Source organism: Arachis ipaensis, chromosome B4 (assembly GCF_059453495.1).
Source record: "Arachis ipaensis isolate K30076 ecotype BB chromosome B4, ASM5945349v1, whole genome shotgun sequence".
NCBI lineage: Eukaryota > Viridiplantae > Streptophyta > Magnoliopsida > Fabales > Fabaceae > Arachis > Arachis ipaensis.
The window spans coordinates 83,936,492-83,950,821 of NC_142439.1; the positions used below are offsets into that span (position 1 = coordinate 83,936,492).

Here is a 14,330-nt window from a genome sequence, read left to right on the forward strand (position 1 = left end):
CCTTCCCACGTTAGTGCCTCATGTTAATTGTATTAACGTGACCACTAACGTGGTGGTGATTGCCATCTCCAACGTTAGTGACAAAGGTGAGTGTCACTAACGTTGGCTCATCATGGCAACTAACATGGCTAATAGTGGCTTGGTCCAACGTTAGTGAGAAAGGTGAGTGTCACTAACGTTGGCTCTTCCTTGCTCCTCTCACGTTAGAGTTCATGTTAATATAGTTAACGTGACTCTTAACGTGGCCAATTGTACCTTTTGGAACGTTAGTGGTATTCACTTTTACCACTAACGTTGGGGCTTTCTTTTTCCTCCACGTTAGCTTCCACGTGAATGTAGTTAATGTGGATACTAACGTGGGCTATGATGGCTCACGAAGGCGTTATTGGTGTTCACTTTTCTTATTAACGTTGCAAGCTAGTCTCCATTCCACGTTAATGGTCACGTTAGTTAGACTAACGTGGCTATTAACGTGGCATCTTCCTTGCTTCCTTTGTCCTGAGATTATGCATCATCCATTTTATCATTCAATTCATGCATAATTCTCATAAAATCATGTAAAATTCACAATGTTTGCTTGAATCAAGATGTAAGTGATTATCTACCCAAAACTTGCTTATTAACTAAGAAAATGCATGAAACTACCCTAAAATAGTAAAGAAAAGGTCAGTGAAACTGGCCAAAATGCCCTGGCCCTAAACAAGTACTGAAACATGAGAATGATGAATGAAATGACAAGAGAAATGAGTCATTATTGTGGAAGTCATGTCCTTGGTTTTATGGGGTTTCATGCATAGCAACTTAGGTTCATTCCTTCACTGGCTTTCAGACCCTTATCATGCCCTGGAATACTCACTTGATTGTACCCTTTGAGACTTGATGACATGTCACCATGTCATGTTTTTCTATGCTTTTTCATATAAGAAATTGATAATTAGTGCTTAAATATTACATTCTTTTATGCTTAAATGGTATATTTCCTTGATCTTTTAATTTTATAAATTTGGTAGGAAATAAGAAGAAAAAGAAGCAAAGAAGCACAAAATAAGCTAAAAAGGAGAAAAAAAGAACTTTGGGGCACACTTTGAAGTTGGAGCACACTTTGGAGCCTTAAGCCACGCTTTTAAAAGCGTGGCCCATGACCAAATCAAGGAGACATCACAACCAGCACTCAAAGCTCAGTTCACAAAGTGAACTTAGCTTTGCCGTACAAAAAAACTTAGCTTGGAGGCAAGAATTTTCGCTAAGTTAAAAGTTGGGCGTTTACAGCATGACCATGCCTTCTTCAAAGGGCCATAACTTGAGCTACAGATGCCTAATTGATGTGCTTCCAGTTGCGTTGGAAAGCTGACATTCAGAGCTTTCCAACGATGTATCATAGTCCATATTTGGCACGAAATTGAGGTACGAGTGAAATGCATCTTTAAGGGCTAAAAATAAGCAAAAAAATATGCCAATGCTTTCACCAAGGCTCGAAGGGGGAGACACAAGGAAAGCAAGGAAAGAGCAAAATAGTGCTCAGTTCACTTTTCCAACTTAGCTTTATTGGGCTTCCACTCAAGAAAATTCAAGGAAAAGGCTCACAAAACTTCTTTCCCCAAGAGTTGAACTTGGGACCTTGAAGACAAAAGCAAGGCGCCACAAGGGGAGCTCAGTTGGTTTTCCCAACTGAGCACTACTTCTCCCTTTTTCCCCACATTTTGACACGGACCAAAGGCACCAAGCAAGCCTTGTGCGCACCATTTTGGCACACAACCAAGGCTGGACGCGCATCAAATGACACGGACAGCACAACTTGAAAGCTAAGTTGGGTTTTCCAACTGAGCTTTCCCCTGGGAGCAACACCCATGGACCAAAAATTGAATAAAAATTCCATTTAAATTCAATTCTTCTCCAAATTGAATCAAGTCCAACCAAACCCATTTCTCCTCAGATCCAAAGCAAGCAAAGCCCACATCATCACTCAAAGGCACAAGAACAAGCTAGAATTAGGATTTTCATTTAATTTGTTTTTCATTTCAATTTCATTTTTTTTACTTTGTAAAGCCTATATAAAGGCATCAATTCCATCTCATTAAAAGAGCTCCATTAGAAAGGAGGTTGGCTCCACTAGGGAGCATTAGCATTAGAGAGCTCTCTCTCTTTAGTTTTCTTTTCTTTGTTTTTGAATCTTGGGTGGAGAATTGAAGGAGTTCTGTTTCATTCTCCCTCTGAGATTTCCCTTTGTTTGCCTTGCTGCATAATTTCAGTGAATTGCAATTTGAATCAGAGTTCTCTTACTGCTTCCATTTGTCTTTATTCTTCAATTGTTCTTGTTGGATCAAGGAAGGATTTGAGATCTAGACTTGTTTTCTAGTCTCTTCCACTCTTGAGATCTTCAACCTCTTTTACTTTGCTGCAAATTAAGCATTGCTTTTCTGTCTTAAAATTCTTCAAGGCATTTTACTCTTCTGTTAGATCTGTTGCATGATTTTGCATCTTTTACTTCTCTGTTTGATTGCTATTTACACGTTCCTGTTGAATTTTACATTTCTAGCACCCATTCCCCTTTATATTTCATGCAATTTACATTTCTTGTCATTTAAGATTCTTGCAATTTACATTTCTTGCTCTTTAAGTTTCTGTCCAATTTACTTTCTGCAATTTATAATTTCTTGTCATTTACTTTCTGCTGCTTCAATTGTCACTCAAATCACTCAATGTTAGCTTGACTAAACTAATCACCCACTAAAGTTGCTTGATCCATCAATCCCTGTGGGATCGACCTCACTCTGAGTGAGTTTTACTACTTGATACGACCCGGTACACTTGCCGGTTAGTTTTTGGTGTTTTGGGAAATTCAGTTTTCCACAAAAACACCATCAAGTTTTTGGCGCCGTTGCCGGGGATTGATTTAGATCAATAATGATTGAGTGGGTGAGAAGTCTAGATCAAGCATTTTCTTTATTTTTGTTTTCTGTTTTAGATTGAAACCAAGGTGTTTGAGTTTTTGCCTCACTAAGAAATTCTCATCTCTGATATGAGCAATTTCAATTTTCCTTGGTGTTGTGTTTTCCAAAATTGAAATAGAGTTCAACTCATCTTATGATCAAACAAATTTTATGGGATACTGCCCACCATCACCAATCTCTAATGGTGGCTAGGAGTATCACCAAGAAAATACAAATTCTAAGCACTCCAATCCATGGAGAATTGCTTCAGAAACACAAGATGAGAAAGAAAATCATATGGAATATTTCCCTCCACCAAAAAATAATTCAATTCATTATTCCAATGGTGGCTGGGAGTATTACCAAGAAACTGCAAATTCTGAGCAGTCAACTCACATGAGAGATTGTCTAACCTCACCTCCCACTTCTACATTTGAAAATTCTTCTTCACCTAAATATGCCTCAACACAAACTTCCACGAACCAAGGCCTCTCAAAGCTTGAGATCATGTTTGAAAAATATGAGAGGGAGGCGCAAATATCTTGGAACGAGCAAGAGAAGTCATTCAAAAATATAGAAGTGCTGGTAAACCAATTGTTAAGTGCAAGGGAGAAGGTAGAAGAGAAAAATGAAGATCCCCTTCAAAAATCCAGAGAATTGTTGAAAAGACAAGAACAACTCATGGAGGAACAACAACAATCCTGGAGAGAACAAGAAATTCGTCTTCAGAAGATGGATGAGCAATTGGAGAACATGGGGAAATGCTCAGATCCACTAAGTAAGGAAAATGAAGACCAATTTGTTGGAGAGGAAGTAGAAGAACAAGAAATTGAGGAGGACAATCAAGGACGTCCATTCTCAAGTGAAGCAGAAAATCACATGAAGGAAGGGCTCATGGAACCACCAGTTCAAGAGGCCCTTAATGAAGGAAACACTCCAAAAATCACACAGCAACCATGTCTTGAATTCAAGGATGTGAAGGCAATTAACAAAAGCACCGAGAAGAGGATTGTGACCAAAATACCAAGGACAACATTCAAGAGGAGGTCAACCACAAGCAATCCAACCCCTAAACCACTAGCAAGCAAGCTCAGTCAAGCCATGTACAAAAGAAAAATTGCTAAGAGGAAACCAAGACAGGGGGCAATAGCTGAATCTTCTCCTCCCTTGAGGTCATTCCTCTTAACAAATTGGAAGAAGAGGAAGAAAGTAAAGAGCAACATGCCAACAGTAGGTAATGTTTCTCTTCCTTGCTTTGCTTTCTTTCTTTGCTTTGTTTAAATTCAATAAATTGGCATATGGTTACATTCTAAGTTTGGTGTTGCCTTGCAACAAATTGTTTTCAATCGTTTTTGGATGATTGCATCCAATCAAAAATGAAAGTGACACACCAAGATTCTAAGTTTGGTGTGCCACTTATTTTCTATGCAATTCATTCAAGCAACACCACTTGTTTGCATAATCATAATGCCTCTGCAGTTTTATTTTTCTCTTTTAATTTGACACTTTTTCATTCTACTTTCTTTAGTCATTTTTCTGTTTTAAAATGCTTTCATTTTAGTTTGCTTATTTACTGTGTTTGTTAAGACATTACCAAGAGAGCTTTATTCATGACATATTCTTGGCTTGGTGATTATACTTAACAAATAACAGTTTCACTTGCTTAGTTTTAATTCAAATAAATTGACATATGATTGCATTCTAAGTTTGGTGTTGCTATGCAACAAAATTTGGTTTAAATTCTTACAAGATACTTGCATTAATTCCAAGTGAAAGTGTCACACTAAGTTTGGTGTGCCACTTATCTTTTATGCAATGTATTATGGTCACCTTCTTAAGTTTGCAATCACAATGTCTCTGTCTCTTGTGCCTTGATTATTATCTTTAATTTTGCTTGCTTAGAACACATGTACTACTAACTTTTCATTGTATAAGACATTCATGATCCATCTTAGCCCCATAGCCATTGTTCTAATTGTTGCTTGAGGATGAGCAAGCATTCTGAGTTTGGCAAGGGAAAGGGAAGAATAAGAGGAAAATGACAACAATAGAGAAGATGGACTACAAGGTTGTAAAGTTCCTTTTCCTCTCCTTTGTTTCCAGCACTTTATTTTGCATGATTGTCTTTATATTCTCTGTATGCATGTGTGAATGAATAAAGCATAGCTTGAATCTTAATTTGTAACAAGTTGCTGTGGCATTATGATTACCAACTTGAGTTTTGTAAAGTTCAAAGCAGTAAAGCATCATGATCATAAACAAACAAGGCATTAAAGAAGATTTTAGCATGTGCATACAAGTATTGGAAGGCTAGTGTGGTTAATTGTTGCTCAATTGCATTAGATTTTAATTAATTGAAGTTTTCATCTAGTACATTTTGTGAAATCTTTTGAAAACATGAAAACCTTGAAAAGGCAATTGCAAATAAAGCAAAAAAAAAAAAAAGAAAAAGGGAAAGAATGAGAAAGCTGAAGGCTCTGAGTACCAATGACAATTTGTTAAGTACTTGTGGTGTTTATGTATCAAGCCAAATGCTTGAAAACAAAACACTTAGAAGTCAAGGCTACGCTCAAGTGCAAAAGCACTCCCTCAAAGCTCAAGGTTCTGAGCATCAATGATTAGAGAGTCAAGAAAAGAAAAGAAAAATGAGCTTAATGAAGTCCTCTAATTAAATGCTTGTGGTGCTTATGTATCAAGTGGTAATACTTGAAAACAAAGCATTTAGAATCGTAGCTTTGTTATTAACTCATGGGGCAAAGCACCCAAAAGGAGAAGCTAATAAGAAAAGCAAAACCTTATTTCAAGGAAGAAATATAAGAAAAAGATTTCATAAAATGAGCTAGATAGAAGCATCAATCATTTACATTTCTTTTGTGATTGTAGCATGCATAGAAAACTAGCCTACCATGAACATTGAGTTGCTATTCTTCTTACCTTGGATTGTCAATCTTTATTGCATGATTCTTTTCTTGCTTGGGGACAAGCAAGGTTTAAGTTTGGTGTTGTGATGACATGTCACCATGTCATGTTTTTCTATGCTTTTTCATATAAGAAATTGATAATTAGTGCTTAAATATTGCATTCTTTTATACTTAAATGGTATATTTCCTTGATCTTTTAATTTTATAAATTTGGTAGGAAATAAGAAGAAAAAGAAGCAAAGAAGCACAAAATAAGCTAAAAAGGAGAAAAAAAGAACTTTGGGGCACACTTTGAAGTTGGAGCACACTTTGGAGCCTTAGGCCACACTTTTAAAAGCGTGGCCCATGACCAAATCAAGGAGACATCACAACCAGCACTCAAAGCTCAGTTCACAAAGTGAACTTAGCTTTGCCGTACAAAAAAACTTAGCTTGGAGGCAAGAATTTTCGCTAAGTTAAAAGTTGGGCGTTTACAGCATGACCATGCCTTCTTCAAAGGGCCATAACTTGAGCTACAGATGTCCAATTGATGTGATTCCCATTGCGTTGGAAAGCTGGCATTCAGAGCTTTCCAACGATGTATCATAGTCCATATTTGGCACGAAATTGAGGCACGAGTGAAATGCATCTTTAAGGGCTAAAAATAAGCAAAAAAATCAGCCAATGCTTTCACCAAGGCTCGAAGGGGGAGACACAAGGAAAGCAAGGCAAGAGCAAAATAGTGCTCAGTTCACTTTTCCAACTTAGCTTTATCGGGCTTCCACTCAAGAAAATTCAAGGAAAAGGCTCACAAAACTTCTTCCACCAAGAGTTGAACTTGGGACCTTGAAGACAAAAGTAAGGCGCCACAAGGGGAGCTCAGTTGGTTTTCCCAACTGAGCACTACTTCTCCCTTTTTCCCCACATTTTGACACGGACCAAAGGCACCAAGCAAGCCTTGTGCGCACCATTTTGGCACACAACCAAGGCTGGACGCGCATCAAATGACACGGACAGCATAACTTGAAAGCTAAGTTGGGTTTTCCAACTGAGCTTTCCCCTGGGAGCAACACCCATGGACCAAAAATTGAATAAAAATTCCATTTAAATTCAATTCTTCTCCAAATTGAATCAAGTCCAACCAAACCCATTTCTCCTCAGATCCAAAGCAAGCAAAGCCCACATCATCACTCAAAGGCACAAGAACAAGCTAGAATTAGGATTTTCATTTAATTTGTTTTTCATTTCAATTTCATTTTTTTTACTTTGTAAAGCCTATATAAAGGCATCAATTCCATCTCATTAAAAGAGCTCCATTAGAAAGGAGGTTGGCTCCACTAGGGAGCATTAGCATTAGAGAGCTCTCTCTCTTTAGTTTTCTTTTCTTTGTTTTTGAATCTTGGGTGGAGAATTGAAGGAGTTCTGTTTCATTCTCCCTCTGAGATTTCCCTTTGTTTGCCTTGCTGCATAATTTCAGTGAATTGCAATTTGAATCAGAGTTCTCTTACTGCTTCCATTTGTCTTTATTCTTCAATTGTTCTTGTTGGATCAAGGAAGGATTTGAGATCTAGACTTGTTTTCTAGTCTCTTCCACTCTTGAGATCTTCAACCTCTTTTACTTTGCTGCAAATTAAGCATTGCTTTTCTGTCTTAAAATTCTTCAAGGCATTTTACTCTTCTGTTAGATCTGTTGCATGATTTTGCATCTTTTACTTCTCTGTTTGATTGCTATTTACACGTTCCTGTTAAATTTTACATTTCCAGCACCCATTCCCCTTTATATTTCATGCAATTTACATTTCTTGTCATTTAAGATTCTTGCAATTTACATTTCTTGCTCTTTAAGTTTCTGTCCAATTTAATTTCTGTAATTTATAATTTCTTGTCATTTACTTTCTGCTGCTTCAATTGTCACTTAAATCACTCAATGTTAGCTTGACTAAACTAATCACCCACTAAAGTTGCTTGATCCATCAATCCCTGTGGGATCGACCTCACTCTGAGTGAGTTTTACTACTTGATACGACCCGGTACACTTGCCGGTTAGTTTTTGGTGTTTTGGGAAATTCAGTTTTCCACAAAAACACCATCAAGACTTTTATTCATTGATCCCTTTGTCTTTTCAAGGTTTAATTGTGTTCTTAGACTCGGTGCTTTGTGAGGGGGCGACTCTTTAAGTTAAGCTTTTAGCCAGCACTCCCGAACCAGTTGGTCCAAAGTGCTGGGTGTTAAGACACCCCTAAGGACTTACTCCCTCAAGTTTCTTTCCCCCATACATACACACCACAAGCACATGGTTTGTTATTTTCTTACTTGAGACCTTGGTGTCCAGCACCTCCTTGGGTTAGTAAGTGTTCTGTAGCAAAGGTTACTCTTGATAGTGGACTTTCAGCTGATAATCCCGGGTTAGTTAACCCAAGTTACCAAGTGATAAGGCACCCCTGAGAGCTTATTCATCCAAGCATATCCTTTACACAGGAGCACCACAGACACATACCTCAAGATTCAACCCTTGGTGCCTAGCCTTATTTTTTTACTCTTTTTCTTTATTTCTCAACTTTCATTTTTCTTTCCCTTTTTCTTATTAGGATCTTGTTATTTAGCTAGTCTCATGGGTTTTGTTTCAAGTATATGATTTAGGACAGATAGTTGCCTTCCTACCTTGTTGGTGAACCAACTTAGCTAAGTAATTACTACACCACAAGCTTAAGAACTTACTCCACAAATTGAACCTCACTCTGGTCTTTCATAACATCTCTTTTTATTTGACTTAAAGGACAAGCATACATGTGAGCAAGGTGAAAATGCAGCAGTGACATTAGACTAGCAAGCATAGACCTAAGCAATGCAAACTTAAAGGCAGAATTGAAAATCCTAAACTACCATGGAAACATGTTCTATTTCATACATGATTTTCCTTATTTAAAACTTGAAAAAGATAGGACAATGAGGGAACTCCACCACCTTTTACTCATGGGGGTGCTCATGCTCTCCCTCTTGTTTGTCCTCTTTGTGTCTTTCTTGAGTGCTTGAACCCCCACTTCCCTTGCTTTTTCCAATCAACTTTTTCCAGAAGCCAGCATCTTCCATCTTCTTTTTCAATGTTTCCTTCTGCTGTTTCACCTTCCTTTTCTCTTGTTCTGTTAGATCTTTTTGGACTGTATCATACCTAGGGATTGCAGAGTGCAAATTATGCATATGCCCAGACATATAGTTCAACTTAGCTTGAGTGTTTATGTTGAACTCTTCCCTATGTAGTTGCCGTCCTTCATTAAGCACGCTGAACTCATTGAATGCTTTCGTCTGAGCTAGCTGACGTTGACTGAGTTCTTGAAGGCGTTTATCTTGACGCTCTTACCTTTCAGTCACTTGATTGATGGCTTGAGTGAGCTGGTAGTAGTGTTCCTGTTGCTGCTCCATTTGTTGTTTCTGCAACTCTCCTTATTGATTCATCTAGTTAGCAAGTAGTTCTTCTTGACGATCCATCCATTGGGATTGAAGGTGTAGTTGTTGCTCTTGCCTTTCCATATATCTCCTTGCCAAGTCCTCAATGGCTCCTTGAATGTGGCCCAGATTTATATTGGTTGGATCATAGTACTCTTCTTGTTGGTATTCTTCTTGATGAGATTCTTCTTGGTGAGGTCCTTCTTGTGATGTTCTTTTCCCTATTTGAGGCCTTCTTTGTTGTTGGGCGGGTGCCACATAAGTTATACGCTGGAGCATAACTAACCTCCTAAGGTTTACACAATGGGGATTGCTGTCTTCGAAGATAACCTTGGCTTTTTTACATAGTCTTGTGATGGTGCTGGGATACAAAAGCCGAGCGCTCGGATCACTCTTTTCGGCTGCTTCTTGGATTTTCTCAGCTCTAATTTCATGTACGTTGATGTCTCCACCGCTCATAATGCAATGTAGCATGGTAGCTCGAGCAATGTTAACTTCAGAATTATTTGAGGCTGGGAGGATAGATCTTCTCACGAGCTCAAACCATCCCTTGGCTTTCGGGATGAGGTCTCCTCTTCTGATGAACCGTGGCCTCTTATCTGCATACCTCTCCCAATCTGATCCTATGACACACATGTCATTCACAATTTCTTCAAGCTCATCATTGTCTGGCCTATTACTTATTCTTGCTTGATAACTTGGTTTATCAGAGGGTTGTGATCTCAGATGAAGAATCCTCATGATAGCATTAGGACTGAAGTCCACCTCTGTTACTCTCACGTAACTTTTGAAGGTCGGAGCCTTGGTATTGTCTTTCCTAGCCACATTGGCATAGAACTCCTTAATGAGATATGCATTTATTCTTGTTTCCAGGTTCGTGAGCTCTTGCCAACCCCTCTGTTCAATCTTTTCCCCAATCTGCGGGCACTCATCATAGTTGAATTGGAACGTCAGCTCTGGCAATACTTTCTTGTGCTTGATACGTTCGAATTGAAGCTCATGGAAAGCAGTCTTGAACCTTCCTTCGTCAAAAGGAATGCTCTCCACTGGTGTCTTTCCCTTTTGCCTTTTGGAGCTTGATGATGCCATAAGTGATTTTTGAGATGTGAAAGTGTTGAGAATTATTGGTTAATGATGGACTTTGGCCGGTTAAGATGGGGTGTAGTGAAGGGAGTGGGTGAGAGTGCTTTTGATGGGGTAAGAGGAGTTGGGTGCCAAAAGTGGGAAGTACAGAGAATGGGAATTGGAATGTGAATGGGGTACGGAATAAGAATCACTTATATAGGAAAATGGTGAGTAAATGAAAGGTGTGGATTGATGGAGTGGGTGTATGATGAACGGATGGGGTTTAGCATGGGATGAGCACAAGGATCATTAACTTTATGATGGGGTTGGTTCGATTTCCAAGCGTGTCATTCTTTCAATGTTGCATGGCAACATTTCTCAATGCATTCCCTTTGAAGACACGTGTATAGTCCACTTCTTTTGAAGTGGCCGAACCTTTCATCCTTCAATTGTCCCATCAATTCTCCTACAAAAGGAATGTGATTAATGAATTTGTGGATAGTGGTGGAAAATTAAAAAAAAATGGGATAACTACTTTTTAATGTTTTTTTTTTGTTTCTAACTAACAAAGTGCTATTCATGAATGCAAACCAACTGACTATTTAATTGTCCATGTATGCAACATTGGTGACACCAAACTTAGTTTGTGGCCATGTGGTGTACAAAGTTTTGTTCAAGGCTCTAAGAGTGACATGATATGAGTTACATTTATGCTCTCTTAGTATGCCTTGAACACCAAACTTGTTCTTCACTATGTGCTGCATAAAAAGATTCATTCAAGTATATGTCAAAGTTGATTTGGAATTCATGAACCTTGCATTATTAACTACTTTAAAAGCATATAAAACATGGGTTACCTCCCATGAAGCGCTTCTTTAGCGTCACTAGCTTGACATTCTGACTTTGTCAGGGTGGTTGGTAATGCTTCAAATCTTCCCCCTTCGCAGTAAATCTATCTCCATTGGCTTCATCAAGGATCTCCACATGTTCTAAGGAGAGAATTTTGTTGATGGTGAAAACTTTAGGTAGCTGATATGGGATGGTGGGGAGATGAGGTGGGATAACTGGGAAATAAGCTGAGATCACTTTATCCCCTAGAGAGAAATCCTCTGTAGGGATCTTCTTGTTCCTCCATCTCCTTGGTGCCTTCTTCTTTGTTTCTTTTGATGTTGCCATTCTCTTTGTGGCCTCCTTTTTCCAATAAAATTTTGTTGCTGGTCTCATATGACTCTGGTGGTTTAGGTTCCTCCTGGTTTTCCTTTAGCTATGACAACTTATGACTGTCTTGCTCATCAACCAAAGGGATTCCCAGGTGTACAGCTTGTGTTTCAATGCTTGTTTCTTCCACCAGTGCTTTGTCGTGCTCTCCCCTTGGTTCCTTGCTTTCCTGATCTGCTTCTTGTGAGGGTTTGAAGACATTGAATGCGAGTTGTTCATCATGTATCCTCAGTATTAGCTCTCCTCGCTCCACATCTATAAGTGCTCTGGCTGTAGCTAGAAATGGTCTTCCCAATATGATTGGGTGAAGGGTTCTCTCTTCAATTTCCAATATGACAAAGTCTGTGGGAAGGAAGTAGTTCCCAACCTTCACCAACACGTTTTCAACCACTCCTACTGCTTGTTTTTGAGTTTTGTCAGCCAGCCTGATGACTACGTCTGTAGGCGTTAGCTCATTGATCTGCAGCTTCTTCATGAGGGATAAGGGCATTAAGTTGATGCTTGCTCCCAGGTCACAGAGTCCTTTATCAAACCTTGTTTCTCCTATAGCACAGGGGATGTGAAAACTCCCTAGATCCTTCCTTTTTGTAGGCAACTCTGGTTGAATAAGAGCACTGCACTCCTTATTCATCACTATTGTTTGCCCTCCCTTGAGTGAGCTTTTCCTGGTCAGGATCTCCTTCATGTACTTAATGTATGAGGGCATTTGTTGGAGAGCCTTGATGAATGGTATGTTCACATGGAGGGATGCAAACATGTCGAGGAATTTTGAGTATATTCTCTTTTCTACACCACCCTTGAGTTTTTGGGGAAAAGGTGCATAGAGGTTCAGAATCTCCTTCTGTGTAATTTTGGTTTCTTGGTGACACTCTTCCTGCTTCTCTACTGAAGTATCTCCAGAGTGTTCTAAGGGTTTGTTCAGCTCTTCCTCAGTCCCCTTATCACTTATAGAGACCATCTTTCATTCTTCCCATCTTACTTTCTTTGCTTCTCCTCTCGGGTTTTTCTCCGTGTCACTTGGGAAGCTGTCAGTAGGTTTGGGAATCTTCTCAGAGAGGTATCCCACTTGAAATTCCAGCCTCTTGATGGTGTCTCCCTGGTTCTTGATATTGGCTCGCACCTCCTCTTTGAACACCTTGTTATCTTGAATTTCCTTACATATGCCTTCAAGTAGATTCTCAATCCTTGAGAGTCTATCTTCGGATGATGGTAAATTGAGATTAGAGGGATGAGAAGGGCTATTTTGGTTTTGGTATGGATGTTGAGAGGTGTTGTTATGTGGGTGCTGATATGATCTCTGTGTGGAATGTTGGTGAGCTACATTGTTGTTGGGGTTGTGGCGTCTCTGATCTTGGCCTTGATCTTGTTGATTTTTCCACCTAAAGTTTGGGTGGTTCCTCCAACCAGGATTATAAGTTTTGGAGTATGGATCATAGGTCTGCCTAGGTGAATTTCCAATGTAGTTGGCTTGTTTCTGATCACCCTCTGCTTCTTCATTCACTCCTTCTTGAGCTGCTGCTGAGGTGGTGATTGCTGCTATTTGGTTCTTCTCCATCTTCTTGGTAAGGTCAGCCAACTGCTTGGTGATCATCTTGTTTTGAGCCAGCAATACGTCCACGTTGTTTAGCTCTATCACTCCTCTAGTGTTGCCTCTTTCAGAGGCATAGAAGTAGTCATTCTCTACTACAGTCTCAATGACATCTATGGCTTCTTCAATGGTCTTCTTCTTATTCAGAGATCCCAGATGAGTGGTCTACTGCCTTCTTTGATTCGTAAGAAAGACCCTCATTGAAGATGTGTAACTGCACCCATTCATTGAACATATCTGGCGGGCACCTTCTTGTCAAGTCCTTAAACCTCTCCCATGCTTCATATAGAGTTTCACCATCTTGTTGCCTGAAGGTTTGTACCTCAGCTCTCAACTTGTTGATCCTTTGAGGATAGAATCTCGCCAAGAATTTGTTCACCACATATTCCCAGGTTGTTAAACTCTCCTTCGGAAAGGATTCCAGCCATTTAGATGCTTTGTCCTTGAGTGAGAAGGGAAACAGAAGCAGTCTATAGGTGTCAGGATGAACACCATTAGACTTCACAGTATCACATATCCTCAGGAATGTGGTGAGAAGTTGATTGGGATCTTCTTGGAAACTTCCTCCGAATGAACAATTGTTCTGAACGAGGGTGACGAGCTGTGGCTTTAGTTCAAAGTTATTGGCATGTATGGTTGGCTTTTGGATGCTACTTCCATAGTTTCCTGGGTTTGGATTTATATAAGATCCCAGAACTCTTCTCTCTTGCCCAGCATGATGCACTAGACCTTCTCTGCCATGATTGTGAGCTTCTTCTTTATGATGGTTCTCCATATTCTCATCCATGTTTGGTTTAAAATACTCCTCCTCTTCCTCAGCACTAACAACTCTCTTTCCTCTTGCTTCCCTCCTTAGTCTAAGGAAGGTCCTTTCAGGTTCAGAATCAAAAGAAGTTGAAGCCCCGCTTCTTCTACCTGTCATACAACCAACAAGGCCAAAGCAAAAGGGAGATAGAGAGTATTCTTGTTAAAAATATTGTTAGTGTGAGTGATGCAATATATCAAATAGTTAGTGGGTTAGTGAACTAAATTGTAACAAATAAGAGAACACAACAAACGGGTACGGGATAAAGGAAAGAAAATAACTGAAACTGAAAGTAAATCAATCAAACAGAAATTAAATCAACAAAAGAAAGAAAAAGTTCTCAATCTAGTGATCCACCAATTTAATCATTATTGATACAA

The 14,330-nt window shown here is 39.2% G+C and overlaps 1 non-coding gene across 1 annotated transcript; it reads left to right on the forward strand.

The window, feature by feature from the left end:
• The first annotated feature begins 13,375 nt into the window (after window positions 1-13,375).
• LOC148568172 (small nucleolar RNA R71) lies at window positions 13,376-13,482 on the forward strand. Its single transcript, XR_015881496.1, has one exon. It is a non-coding gene; the product is annotated as a small nucleolar RNA R71 (small nucleolar RNA).
• Window positions 13,483-14,330: the final 848 nt, after the last annotated feature.